At 41.9% G+C, this 12,704-nt stretch overlaps 1 protein-coding gene across 18 annotated transcripts in view; it reads left to right on the forward strand.

Annotated features, from left to right (window-relative positions):
* KLHL29 (kelch like family member 29) overlaps window positions 1–12,704 on the forward strand; it is a 917,635-nt gene that overhangs the window by 874,485 nt on the left and 30,446 nt on the right. The window lies entirely within an intron of this gene.

Below are 12,704 nucleotides of genomic sequence, written 5' to 3' on the forward strand. Positions count from 1 at the left end.
CCCCGCCATGCCCGGTGTGCACTTCCTGAGTTTGGTCTCCTGCCCGGCGGGGAGGAGACCAAACTAACTGTTTGACTTGCAGCAGGGAACAGAATAGAGCCACCTAGTGGCCATTTTTTTGTCACATTAAAAATAAATAAAGGTTGAGAATTTTAACAGCAAATAAATAGCAAAGTGTCTTATAATTACATAAGGAACAATATATTTAAAGTTTAGTTTGATGAGCAAAGTCTATTTGCTCTACAATAGACTGTGCTCCATGTTATACAACCCCCCACCCCAGACAGCCAATATCAATATAAAAATTGATAAATTAATAAAATCCAAATAAAATAAAACTTGTATAGATAGCTTAAAGTCTGTATTGTGCAATCTTGATAATAGGCAGCCATTGTTAGTGTGATATTATACACTCTGTAGTCCAGTGGGTAGAGCCCCTGAATTATGTAACCCTTGTGGCTCAAAGAGATGTTAAAGTCTCATGCAGTATTTGTAAGAATGTACAATGATTGGTCCCACGTGGTCCCACGGTGCTCTCGCTACTTTCCCACTGCGGCTTCCGAACTGAACGCCTGGTCGCTTCCTGGAGTGGTGAGTCGTCAGCGCCAGTGAGACAGGGGGGGGAGGGGTCTTCTTGCTGGCGTAGTGATGTCATGTTTAATGCGCTATGCGCACCAGGAAGGTTGGTGTTTCTTGTAGTCCGGTTCGTGCGCTGCGCTCACCGGGAGGCTGTGAAGTGCTGCGGCTGTTTGTCGATTGCTGTATACAGTGGGTATTGTGGCTAGATGCGTTTCGAGATTGGCTGGATCTCTTTTTCAATAGCAGTGTCTAGATAGAAAACCCATTTACCAAATAGGAGCATTTCGACCAATGACCCCCAAATGGGATTGTGAAAAATCCCTTTGACTGTTTTCTTCTGTAGAATCCGCACTTTTTCTGTGTCCACACTTTTTCTGTGTATATATACGTGTACTTTGATTGCATCCATGTACTAGAGGAGAATTATCCTAAATCCTGTTACCTCAGCCCTTGCAGAAACAAGCTGCTGACTAAATTCCCTTCCAAACCGCATTAGTAACCAGGCGATGTGCCTGTAATCACAAATAATCCATATTTGCTATTACAACATCATGATAGCGCAGAGCTCAATATTTTAAACAGTTAGTAATCCATTTAAGCCAGTTATAGCTTTGGGAGTTGGTTTCCTACTTGCAACACTCAGAAGGATATTAGACTTATTATACTCATAAGAAGATCTGATAATAAACCAGAAGCTGCTTCTCCCTGGAAATCCTGCGCTGAGGATTTGTCCAGTTTGGAGAATTCTGCCTCCACCATATTCATTTTATTTATTATGTAAGTAGACTTGGATCAGGTCCTGAATCGCTCCCACCAGTAATTTATTGACAGCTTTATCTATTTTCATGATATTGCATAGAAGGCCGTCAATTTCTAACTGGTGAGTGGGAAAGGAACTCTGAACTCGAAACGCGTCTCCATGCATAAATCCAACATGATAATAGCGTGGTGCAATAATCTGCCAGCTCGAAAAGCAGCAGGTAGCAAATTGTGGTGTACTGTTTAACCCTTTAAACAAGAATATGCATTACAATTCAAATCACAAGCCCAGTTTATATTTGAGCTGGTGAACATTCCCTGTCAACCAGTTAGTAATTGACATCCTTCTCTTCATTCATGATGCTACATAACAAATGGGTAGTGGACACTTCCAACAACTGTACTTTAACACTTACTGTAGTCAAATGGCTTTTATTGAATTTTTCAAGAAATTTTACCATACAATAAACAAGGCCATTGCAACATTATGGCCAAACTTTACCACTTATTGTATACTATAGGCCACAAAAAATCCCATAGGGCATAAGAGGATTTTAAGAGGTTATCTAACCTTTATAAAGTTGGTTGCCTATGCTCAGGACCATAAATATTAGATTGGTGGGGGTCTGACTCCTAGCACCCATCAGCTGTTTTAAGGGATCTTATTGGTCCAGTTAGTGCTGCAGCATCTTCAGTGTTCACCAGTGCTCAACCTTCATAGCCATACTGTTTGTAGCAGGTTTGTCACATTTAAGTCAATGGGGCAATGCTGCAGTACCTTGCACCATAACTACTAAAGGTATGGCAATGCAGGCACAAGCACTAGTAAACATTGAAGAGGCTATAGCACATTTCACAAATTACACAGCTTCTATAGACAGGCTGGATTACCCGACTCGATCAGCTGTTGTAGGCTACATTTACATTACGGAATTTACATTATGGAATCTTCAATGGGATTCTGCTGCACACTGCAGAAATTCAAATGTCAGACCGGAATTCTTTTGGCGGAAATCCACGCATTGCCGTCAATGGTGGCAGCGCCCATCCTAGCACTGATGGATTTCAGCGGCACCAGCTGCAGACAGGATCTCCACCCAGAATATTTGTACAGTGATCCCTCAACTTACAATGGCCTCAACATACAATAGTTTCAACATACAATGTTTTTTTCTGGACCATTGTAACTTGAAACCAGACTCAACATACAATGTACAGACAGTCCAGATCTGTGCAACATGTCACAACCGGAGGAACTGACCAATCAGAATGGGCATTTTACTGGTAAATCACCTCTATTACTGAAGTACATGCACTGACTGGCTTTCTGGTAGCTCCCCCTACAGTACAGGGAGGAACTACAAGTTCTGTACTACTCCTTACCTGTGCCAGGGTTAGCTGCTCCTTTGGACACCAAGTAAGGGCGGCTCCATTCGGGACACTGTGTGTACTGTATAGGACCCTGAAAAAGCTCCTGTCCTCTATATAAAGCATTGTTTCCCAACCAGGGTGCCTCCAGCTGTTGCAAAACTACAACTCCCAGCATGCCCGGACAGCCAACGGCTGTCCGGGCATGCTGGGAGTTGTAGTTTTGCAACAGCTGGAGGCACCCTGGTTGGGAAACACTCACATAGACAGTGATTACAGCTCCCAGCAGATCTTTCTTACTTTTATATGTAAGGATTTGCTTTATCTCTATTTGTTATCTACTTATTTTTGTTTAATCCTCACCTTTTCCTATTTTTGGATGACATTTTGGTGGCTTCAGAACCAATTACCAGGTTTCCATAGAGTTCTGGTCTCAACATGCAATGGTTTCAACATACAATGGTCGTCCCGGAACCGATTAATATTGTAACTTGAGGGACCACTGTACTGTAAATGTAGCCTCAAGAGGCCATGGCTACTCATTCAAGCTCTGTATCCTCTTCAATGTTTACATTGTTTCCACCTGAAAATGCTGTAAATTGTAGCAACGTGCAAAGTACCGCATCTGAATAGGACAAGGATGCGGTACCTTTTACTCACACCACAAATATGGGGTTTTGCAAGTACAAACAGGTTCCGAGCCATTGTAGTTAGAAGAGGCTGCAAAACAGCTGATCAACAGGGTTGCCGGAAGTCAGACCCCCACCGATCTAATCTGGATGCCAACATTAACGGAATGCATAAAACTCTCTATGCAGATATTCAATGAATCCCTATGGACTTTATAGAAGTGGTTCTGTCCGGAACATACATGTAAGAGTGGCAGATTATGCAGCAACTCTACAACCCTGACCTGCTCTCATCTGGCTTGTTACTAGGGGGGGACAACCTGTACAATATTGTTATATAAAAAAAAATATATATATATATATAGTAGTAGCAAAATGGAACGAGGCAAACAAATGCCAGGCCCTTCTGTCCTTGATGTGAAAACCTGCACCATAATTGGGGGCCAACATTGACCGTTGCTTCTGGGCCCCTTTCTTCTTTTTAGCCATTGCCTTGCCTATGCGACACGTTCCGCACTGCAGGCAGCTGTTTTCAGAGCCTAGCAATCCTGGGCTACAACTTGCTGATTCCATCTGACTTTCTGAGGCACTGAGGAGTATTGGCAGGCTAATTATATGTCAGCACTACATGCTCAATCAGAGCTTAAGGTATTAAAAGTGTAATGAACCCATTGAAGACAATATTACCAGGCGCGGTGTGGGCCTGTTTTAGCAGGACGCCTTTTACAGATTTCTCAAGTCGCGTTACGTCTGTGCGATGTGCGGACGTGTGCGGATGGGCTGACTGCTGATTAGCGGACTGCAGAAGGAGCAGGCGGTAATGGAAAATGCTGTGCATGTCAGTGAAATATCCATTTATTTACTTTATTTAATGCAAACCTATTACTAGAAGATGACTGCTAGCACACTCCAGTGCAACCCGCCTGGTTAACCCTACTTGGGGAAATTAGGGTGATTTAAAGGATTACATGGCTTAAGCTTGTAAAGGGTAAAATCTCTATTAGGAAGACAGAATATACCGAGAAGTTATGGTGGTAAATCTGTACACGTTATACGTGTTTGGCCATTCAGCTACATCACCAGGTGGTAAATATTTAGTAAAATTTAAGGACAGTGTAACAAGAAAATGAAGGTTAATACGGTAATGTCAGGCCTTCTCTTTTCTCTTCACCAACTCCAAGACAGGATCTTGTATCACTGATGTTGGTGAGTTCTGCCGTGACTTTCTTATCTAAGGATTAATCACAAGTTCTTGTTTAATAGGTTTTATCTGATTCAGAATAATCCATCAATCTATTTTATAGGGCCACTCTGTGTATACGTCACACTCATTAAATAACTCTTAGGCCTCCAGTGACAAATAAAGGTTTTGTCCCAATGTAACAATACCAAACACACAAACCTAATAAACTTCTGAAAGTGTATATAAAGGATGAACACAGCATCTGATGTGGAGCGCTCACATGGTATTCCCGGGCAGTGTAAACCTTACCTTGATACCAAACAACACATGAAGCAGATTAAGGCAGCATATAAAACACCATGCACGTAATGAAATGATAGAACGTGTGATAGCACAGTGCTACAATACACAGGCTAGAACAATCACAAAGTCCAAACAAAATTAGCCATTGAGTGCAGTGCATACGGCTAACGCCACGGTCTGCTACAGGAGCACCAGCCCCAACATATGTTTCGGTGAATATGACCTTCATAAATGTTAAAGGGGTATTCCAGGAATTTTTTCATTTGACTGTGCTACAGGGGCTGTAAAGTTAGTGTAGTTCATAATATAGTGTCTGTACCTGTGTGTGATGGTTTTCTCACAATTCTTCTGTGATTTTCACCCCAATATTTCTTTTTAACAGCATACAAAATGACTGTTGTCTCAGATTTTTCCCAGCTTGCAATGCGGCCGAGACCTGACATCACTAGTCAGCTGATGACAGGGAGCCTGTCTGCTTCAATGGGTGGAGGGATCGCTTGGTGGGAGAGAGATCAATCTGCAACTAATGCAACAGCTGGAGGCACCCTGATTGAAAACCACACTGATTTGAATGGATGCAGCTCATTTATGTTTCAATGGGTGGGGTGGCTGATGTGTGGGAGGGAGGAAGATGGAATTATGGGATTTGTAGTCAAAAAAAGAAAAGTCAAACAGGAAATACTAGTTCACAAACAGCTAGCCACAGTGTTATAGTAATCTCACAACATAGCCATTTAGCCCCAAGACAAGCGCAGATCCTTCCTAAACATGTCCATTACTGCCTGCCAGGTACGTACTAAAATCACCTTATGGTGGAGAACCCCTTTAAGCTCAGCCAATGCATGTGGCAGCACCTTATCTCCCTGAGAACAAAAACATAGGGCAAGGGAAATCTAACTGCCCAATCCTGATCTCCCTCAGCATTTTAAGATTTGGGGCAGGATACGAACACAGAAGATGGTCACGAGTCTCGCTGAAATTGGCAGGTTTGGTGAATATTAATCTAATGTGAAGTAAAATATTGGAGAGGTTCTTAAGGACTGTGGATGAGTCTGTGTAAGGTGTATGCAAATTAATACATAGGGGTAGGGCCTAGAAGGTGATGTTTAATTGTAAAAATGTTATTACAATGGGATGTTCCAATATAAAGCAAGTACTATGTAAACTGTGTAATGTAGCTGTGGGATATGTAATGTAACTGTATCAGACTGAGCAAAATGTATCAGGTGTATTGATAGCTGGCAGCCACCAGGACACCGGAGACCCCAGCCCCTCTATGGTCGGGTAAGCGGTACATAGTACTGTAAGGCTTATTAACTAGATCGCGGCCACCGAGCCGCCCTTCTTAGTCCGCGGCCGCCGAGCCGCCCTGCATATTCCTTGGCACTTTCCCCTGTCTGACTTGTGTGACCGCCGTATCACTATATTGGGAAGTACCACTGCACCATCATTGAACCTAGTTACTACATTGGAGGATTTATTAGTTCTATTTTTCCACTTATCTACCGCCGCCGTGCGACACTCTAGCAACAGTGGGCTATTTTCATGTAGCTCCAGAGGTTGCAAATTGTAGTTCTACCATTAAGACTTTATACCATTCTCACTCAAAAACTGAGGCATACCATACTTATTGGACAATTATTGTGGCATCATTCACAGTTTTATATTGTTTGCACTATTTTATTATCTTAATTATTTGTGTTGTGTTTAGGAGAGGAGTGCAAGGGCCCTGCATCTCTCTCCACACTGTTTTCTGATTAAATATCCAAATATATATTCTTGGACCTTGGACCTTTAGGTTTAGTTTCATTTAGTTACATTTATTTTACATCCATTGCTATTAGCTACAACACACGGCGCTTTCTAACACTTAACACACAGCTATCTATACACCTGATACATTTTGCTCAGTCTGATACAGTTACATTACATATCCCACAGCTACATTACACCGTTTACATAGTACTTGCTTTATATTGGAACATCCCATTGTAATAACACTTTCACAATGAAACATCACCTTCTAGGCCCTACCCCTATGTATTAATGTTCATACACCATACACAGACTCATCCACAGTCCTTGAGAACCTCTCCAATCTTTTACTTCCTATTTTTCCAATGTTTAAGGTGGGTTGAGGATACCACCAGGAAAAAGTTCTCGGACCACCACACAGATCAAGTACATCCGCATCAAATTATTTGCCATTAATCCAGCGGTCTTCAAACTGTGGCCCTCCAGATGTTGCAAAACTACAACTCCCAGCATGCACGGACAGCCAACGGCTGTCCGGGCATGCTGGGAATTGTAGTTTTGTAACATCTGGAGGGCCACAGTTTGAAGACCAATGCATTAATCTAATGTGTTTAACCAGGGTTTTCACAGTCTGGGAATCCTTTAGGTGCTTTTATGCTGACTCCAGGTACTCTTTCTTGTTTCTTTTACTGTGAAGAGGCTTCTTTCTAGCAACTCTGCCATTAAAGGGGTACTCCGCTGGAAAACATTTTTTTTAAATCAACTGATGATAAAATATTAAATATATTTGTAAATTGCTTCTATTAAAAAATCTTAATCCTTCCAGTATTTATCAGATGCTGTATGTTCCACAGGAAGTTCTTTTCTTTTTCAATTTCCTTTCTGTTTGACCACAGTGCTCTCTGCTGACACCTCTGTCCGTGTCATGAACTGTCCATCCAGAGCAGGATAGGTTTGCTCTGGGGATTTGCTCCTGCACTGGACAGTTCCTGACATGGACAGAGGTGTCAGCAGAGAGCACTGTGGTCAGACAGAAAGGAAATTGAAAAAGAAAAGAACTTCCTGTGGATCATACAGCAGCTGATAAGTACTGGAAGGATTAGGATTTTTTTTTATAGAAGTAATTTACAAATCTGTTTTTTCCGTTTTTGCACTTTCGTTTTTTCCTCCTTACCTTTAAAAAATCATAACTCTTTCAATTTTGCACCAAAAAATCCATATGATGGCTTTTTTTTTTGCGCCACCAATTCTACTTTGTAATGACATCGGTCATTTCACCCAAAAATCTACGGTCAAATGGAAGAAAAAAATCAGTGTGCGCCAAAATTGAAGAAAAAACACAATTTTGTAACTTTTGGGGGCTTCCATTTCTACACAGTACATTTTTTTGGTAAAAGTGACATCTTCTCTTTATTCTCTAGGTCCATGAGATTAAAATGATACCCTACTTATATCGGTTTGATTTTGTCGGACTTCTGGAAAAATCATAACTACATGCAGGAAAATTTATACATTTAAAATTGTCATCTTCTGACCCCTATAACTTTTTTTTATTTTTCCGCATACAGGCCAGGATGAGGGCAAATTTTTTGTGCCATCATCTGAAGTTTTTAGCGGTACCATTTTTGCATTGATAGGACTTTTTGACCACTTTTTGTAAATTTTTTCATGATATAAAAAGTGACCAAAAAGACACTATTTTGGACTTTGGAATTTTTTTGCACATACGCCATTGACCGTGCCATTTAATTAATAATAGATTTTTATAATTCGGACATTTAAGCACACGGTGATACCACATAGGTTTATTTTTATTTACACAGTTTTTTTTTTATGGGAAAAGGGGGGTGATTCAAACTTTTATTAAGGAAAGGGTTAAATGAGCTTTATTAACTTAATTTTTTCACTTTTTTTTTTTTTTTTTTGCAATGTTATAGCTGTCATAGTGGGCTATAACACTGCACACACTGATCTTTTACATTGATCATTGTTGTCTCATAGGATAACATTGCTCAATGATTCTGCCGCTTGACTGCTCATGCCTGGATCTGAGGCACTGAGCAGTCATTCGGCGATCGGACACCAGGAGGAAGGTAGGGGCCCTCCTTGTGTGCTCCAGCAGTTCCGCAGTGGTCCCGAACAGCTGATGAAAGGGGGGCAGGCCGATGCGGGGGGGGGTTACCTATATGGTGGCACTGTCAAGTTTTATTGGGGTAGGTAGGTAGGTGGGAGGGGGGGCATGCTGGTGGGGGGGTTATCTGTATGGCGTGGCGGCACTAACGGGAGGCCTGGCACTGCAGCAGCACAAAAAATCAAGTGGTGCCGCGGCAGTGCAGGAACAGATGAGGTAAGGGTATGAAACTGACGGCAGGCGCATACGCATCTCCCGCGCACTCCTCTCTGCTGGCACCATGTCACATACCCCCTTTACAGAGGCTCCGCAGTGGCCGCCTGGGGGAACCATGTCTGCGCTCCCTTTACAGAGACTGTAGCTGCCCTGAGGCGACTACCTCAGTCGCCTCATGGCAGCTATGGCTTTTTTTTCAAGGGAAATTATCCCATAATTCTCGGCTCAGCGGGGAGATTTTCTCTTGCTGATGTTCTCCAGAGAACGTGGGTCTTTTATGACCTTGCAAAATCCGCATTAGACTTGTAAGGACAACCAGCTCTCCCCAGTGACCATCTCATCCTTATCCAAGGAAATACATTTTAATTGCATTGCAAGAACTCGAGTCTTCGAAATCTATTGTCAGAGAAAAAAATAGTTAAAGTAGTCATAATAATAAACTTTTCGAAAGCGGAACGTAGGAGCTTTTTTTTTTTTTTTTTTCCACATTAGATGTATGAGATCTTCCACAGTCTCATTCAACGCACCTTCCGGCCTTAAGTAGTATTAGCAAACAGGCCCATTGTCCGGACTCCCCCGCCCCGGCTTAGAAAAATAATAAGAACAATTTGATTGCGGGAAACTGCGGCAGGATATGTAATAAGAAAATGAGAAGTAGAGGGAAAAAATTGAGTTAGGAGATAAACATTGGGGACCTGGAGATGTTATTGTATCTAATAAAAAAGCCTTTTTGGCTGCTTTCTTTGTTACCTGCCTCTAGGGCATATCTGTGCAGCTCGAGTCTCTGCTTATGAAACTTCTCAGCTGGGATTTAGAGCTAATGTATCTGATAAGAAAAAGTTTTCCCTCTTATTCGAGAAAAAAAAAACTTCTTCATACTTGGTAAAAAATTCATCCAGTGTCAGGTTATTGGAATGTTTCCGTGTCTACAGGGGTTCAGCGAGGTCATATCAACTGCTGAATTTTGAGGAATATTTGGTAATTTCAGGATACATTATGAATGTTGTTACTTGTCTTCCAGAACAGTAGATTGTACATTCTGAATGAGAAGGGGTCTCTTAATTGTAGTCTTGGGCCTTAAAGGGGTTCTCCACCATAAGGTGATTTTAGTATGTACCTGGCAGACAGTAATGGACATGTTTAGGAAGGATCTGCACTTGTCTTGGGCTAAATGGCTATGTTGTGAGATTACCATAATACTGTGGCTAGATTTTTGTGAACCTGTATTTCCTGTTTTCAGTTTTCTTGTTTGGCTACAAATCCCATGATTCCATTTTCCTCCTTCCCACACATCAGCCACCCCACCCATTGAAACGTAAATGAGCTGCAGACCTGTGGTTTTCAATCAGGGTGCCTCCAGCTGTTGCATTGCTTGCAGATTGCTCTCTCCACCCATTGAAGCAGACAGGCTCCCTGTCATCAGCTGACTAGTGAGTCAGGTCTCGACCGCATTGCATGCTGGGAAAAATCCGAGACAGCAGTCATTTTGTATACTGGTAAAAATAAATATTGGGGTGAAAATCACATAAGAATTGTGAGAAAACCATCACACACAGGTACAGACACTATATTATGAACTACACTAACTTTACAGCCCCTGTAGCATAGTCAAATAAAAAAAATTCCTGGAATACCCCTTTAATATGTAAGAACATGCCAAATTTCACACATTGGGACAAAATTACGTAAGGAAAATCTGCTGTGGATTTTACTGAAAATCTGTGTCAGAAATCCTAGTTTCTGCAGTATTGGCTGCCAGACCCGCACTTATATTAGCCTCAGTAATGATGAACACAGTGCATTCACCATTCTGCCCTGGGGTATCAAAAATGGTACTTCATTAAAGGGGTACTCCACTGGCCAGCGTTTTGGAACATTTAGTTCCGAACGCTGTGTGCGCGCAGCAGGGGTCGGCCATGCCCTCTCGTAAAATCAGGCCACACCCCCACAATGCAAGTCTATGGGAGGTGGCGTGACTGCTGTCACGCCCCCTCCCATAGACTTGCATTGTGGGGGTGTGGCCTGATATCACGAGGGGGCATGGCCGACCCCTGCTGGGCGCACACAGCGTTCGGAACTAAATGTTCCAAAACGCTGGCCAGTGGAGTACCCCTTTAACTTGCTTCATTGAAAGAACGTCAGTGCATACTGTCAGGATTTAGATGAGAAATTTGCACCTATATCTTGACACATAGGCTCAAAAGGGTTTTCTGCTTGGAAAATAATGGCACACTTGTCCACAGGTTGTGTGTGGTATTGCAGCTCAGTGCCATTCGTTCCATTACAGCTGACAGACACAAACCATGGACAGTTATGGCTCTGGAAGAAAGCGGCCGTGTTTCTCTAATCATGGGAACCACCCGTTTAAGCTTCATCTAAGCAATGACTTTGCAGAAAGTATCTGGAGTCATTAAAGCCGATCAGGACCCATTGACTAAAATTGAATGGCCAACCCTGTGCAACCTGAAGGGAATGTGTTATTAGATAATCATCTGTTGTTTAAATCAAATCATATGTAACCATATTTAAGACATTTTGGTGATAGTCTTTTCTATTTTACTATCTATATTTTAGGAAAAGAAATCCTGCAGTTTTCAGTCTGGTCACTAAGCTTAATAATACACTGACATTTCCTGTTCTGTAGAATTTGTTTTCCAGCAGTCTCCTCCCTATCATCATAATAAGTATTACAATGAAATGTAGAGAACAGGATCAAGTACTTCACAATAGGTGATGGTCACATCTCATTTACTCCCCTTTCCTGCACAATGACTTCGGCACAGATCACAAAGCATGTCTAAAACATCCCCATAGAAGTCAATCTACAGACAGATATTTTCGGAAGAAGTTCAGACAGTATGGCTGCCCTCATCATAATGTACAATAAATAAATATAGTGCCGGTGAACCTGAATAAAAAGATTTGACTTACTTAAATTAGTCCACCTGTCTCTGATATAAAGCCCCCGTTGATTGTATGCAAATTGCCTCCTCATTTGCATGCACTAACAGTAAACAGAAAACCAACAAGTGATATTGAAATGAACACTAACTTTTCACACAGTTTGTGCTTATCTAATAGCAAAAGCGTTCACAAGAAAATCTCTAATTTATTGTTTTACCCCTTATAAATGTTTCAGCCACTAGGGGTCTCATTTCCACTGAATTAGCTCTTCATTGCCCTTTGTTAGGCTCAGTGTGTCTCTAGTAACAGAGACACCAAGACTGAATGTATGAAGTAGGGTAGGACTTAGCTAATGTTAAGTGCTGGAAAGGCTGGACTGTGTAAATGCAAATGAACCCTGAACTTATTTGCCTCCTCCAGGGGGTCCACACTGTCCCTGAAAGATAAAATCAAGGCTTACCACTGACCACTCATAAAGATCTGAGCAACTGTCCATGTGTAGCTTGTCTTAAAAGCAGCAGAAGTTGTTTACTGCTTAAACCAGGGCTTCTTTTGTGATGTAGCCCATTGCTTGTTGTGATGCTGTTTCCCCTTCTGCTCACATAGCACTGCATAGCTCTGTTCAGTCTGGTGCACTAGTTCTCCAGGACTATTTCATGACATAGCAGACAGTAGAAGGTGTTCCTCTGTGATAGGCCAGATAAGTAAAGCAAAGGAAGTTTAGGTATAAGTATATGTTTCCAGTAGCACAGCTCCTGTGCCTTGAAATGAATATGGAGAGAATGAGAAATAGCTGTGCACCATGGAGGGAGGCCTCAGGGGCTTAATAACAACAGTGAGATCAATGCAATCAGCTCATCATCTCTCTGAAGGGTTT

The sequence above is a fragment of the Hyla sarda genome, chromosome 3 (assembly GCF_029499605.1).
Source record: "Hyla sarda isolate aHylSar1 chromosome 3, aHylSar1.hap1, whole genome shotgun sequence".
NCBI lineage: Eukaryota > Metazoa > Chordata > Amphibia > Anura > Hylidae > Hyla > Hyla sarda.